Source organism: Bison bison, unplaced genomic scaffold (assembly GCF_000754665.1).
Source record: "Bison bison bison isolate TAMUID 2011002044 unplaced genomic scaffold, Bison_UMD1.0 scf7180017864464, whole genome shotgun sequence".
Taxonomy (NCBI): Eukaryota; Metazoa; Chordata; class Mammalia; order Artiodactyla; family Bovidae; genus Bison; species Bison bison.
In genome coordinates, this window is record NW_011495025.1 from 7,284,695 (window position 1) to 7,287,247 (window position 2,553).

General features: G+C 42.5%; 1 non-coding gene across 1 annotated transcript; it reads right to left on the reverse strand.

The window, feature by feature from the left end:
• Positions 1 to 2,173: 2,173 nt before the first annotated feature.
• TRNAS-GGA lies at positions 2,174 to 2,244 on the reverse strand. Its single transcript has one exon. It is a non-coding gene; the product is annotated as a tRNA-Ser (tRNA).
• Between the last annotated feature and the right edge of the window lie 309 nt (positions 2,245 to 2,553).

Genomic DNA, 2,553 nt, shown 5'->3' on the forward strand with positions numbered 1-2,553 from the left:
CCTCAGAATGGGAGAAAATATTTGTAAATGAAGTAACTGACAAAGGATCACTCTCCAAAATATACAAACAGCTCATGCATTGCAATAAAAAACAAAAGAAAACAAAACACAACCCAATAAAAAAAATAGGTGGAAGACTCTTCTTCTCTGAAGAAATAGACATTTCTTCAGAGAAGATATACAGATGGTCAACAAACACATGAAAAGATGCTGCTGCTAAGTCACTTCAGTCGTGTCCGACTCTGTGCAACCCCAGAGACGGCAGCCCACCAGGCTCTCCTGTCCCTGGGATTCTCCAGGCAAGAACACTGGAGTGGGTTGCCATTTCCTTCTCCAATGCATGAAAGTGAAAAGTGAAAGTGAAGTCGCTCCGTTGTGTCCGACCCTTAGCGACCCCATGGACTGCAGCCTACCAGGCTCCTCCATCCGTGGGATTTTCCAGGCAAGAGTACTGGAGTGGGGTGCCATCGCCTTCCCCGGAAAAGATGCTGGAGACCAGTAATTATTAGAAGAATGCAAATCAAAACTACAATGAGTTATCACCTCACAGTGGTCAGAATTGCCATCATCAAAAAATCTACAAACAATAAATGATGGAGAAGGTGTGGAGAAAAGGGAACCCTCTTTCCCTGTTGGTGGGAATGTAAATTGATATAGCCCTATGGAGAACAGTATGGAGGTTCCATAAAAAGCTAAAAATTGAACTACCATATAACTCAGCAATCCCACTATTGTGCATGTACCCAAATAAAACTGTAATTCAAAAAGATACATGCACCCCAATGTTCATTGCAGCACTATTTACAATAGCCAAGATGTGGAAGCAACCTGTATGTCTATCAATAGAGAAATGAATAAAGAAGATGTGGTACATATATACCACAGAATATTACTCAGCTGTAAAAAGTAACACAGTTGTGTCTTTGGCAGAGACATGGATGGACCTAGAGACTATCATACAGAATGAAGTAGAGAAAAACAAATATAATATATTACTGTATATATGTGGAATCTACAAAGAGGGTATAGATGATATTTTTTGCAAAGCAGAAATAGAGACATATACTAGGGAACAAAAATATGGAGACCATGGGGGAAAGGTGGTGGGCGGGCTGATTTGAGAGATTGAGATTGGCATATGTACACTACCATGTAGAAAACAGATAATTAAGGAGAACATACTATAGAGCATAGGGAACTCAGTGTTCTGTGGTGACCTAAATGGGAAGGAAACCCAAAAGAGAGGGGATACGTGTATACACATGGCTGATTCACTTTGCAGTACAGCAGAAACTGATACAACAGTGTAAAGCAATTATACTCCAATTTAAAAAAAATCATTGCAGCACTATTGACAATAGCCAAGACATAGAGGCGACCTATGGAGAAGGCAATGGCAACCCACTCCAGCACTCTTGCCTGGAAAATCCCATGGACGGAGGAGCCTGTTAGGCTGCAGTCCATGGGGTCGCTAAGGGTCGGACAGGACTGAGAGACTTCACTTTCACACATTGGAGAAGGAAATGGCAACCCATTCCAGTGTTCTTGCCTGGAGAATCTCAGGGATGGAGGAGCCTAGTGGGCTGCCGTCTCTGGGGTCGCACAGAGTTGGACACGACTGAAGCAACTTAGCAGCAGCAGCAGAGGCAACCTAAATGTCCATCATCAGATGAATGGATATCAACCTGGATGGATCTAAAGATGATCATACTAAGTGAAGTAAATCAGACAAAGACAAATATCACTTATATGTGAAATCTAAAAAATGATACAAATGAACTTCTTTACAAAATAGAAAAAGACACAAATTTGCACACAGATTTATGGTTACCAAAGGGGAAAGATAGGGGGGATAAATTAGGAGCTTGGGATTAATGTATACTCACTATACATTCACTATATAAAATAGATAAAATAATCAACAAGGATGTACTGTATAGCACTGATAACTCTACTCAATACTCTGTAATTACCTATATGGGAAAAGAATCTGAAAAAGAATGTATATATATATATGTGTGTGTGTGTGTGTGTGTGAAAGTGAAAGTGAAGTCGCTCAGTCGTGTCCAATTCTTTGGGACCCCAGGGACCGTAGCCTACTAGGCTTCTCCCTCCATGGGATTCTCCAGGCAAGAGTACTGGAGTGGGTTGCCATTTCCTTCTCCAGGGGATCTTCCTGATCCAGGGATCGAACCTGGGTCTCCTGCATTCCAGGCAGACGCTTTAACCTCTGAGCCACCAGGAAAGCCCGTATATATGTGTGTGTGTATGTGTGTTAATTGGCTTCAGTCATGTCCAACTCTTCATGACCCAATGGGGTATAGTCTGCCAGGCTCCTCTGTCCATGGTATTTTCCAGACAAGAATACTGGAATGGGTTGCCATGCCCTCCTCCAGGGGATCTTCCCAACTCAGGGATCGAACCTGCGTTTTTTCCATCTCCTGCTTTGTCAGGCAGGTTGTTACCATTAGTGCCACCTGGGAAGCTTTCACAACCAGCAGGATGCAGAAAATGCTTTCCAAGAGTTCACTGAATCCTGAAGCATGGATTTTT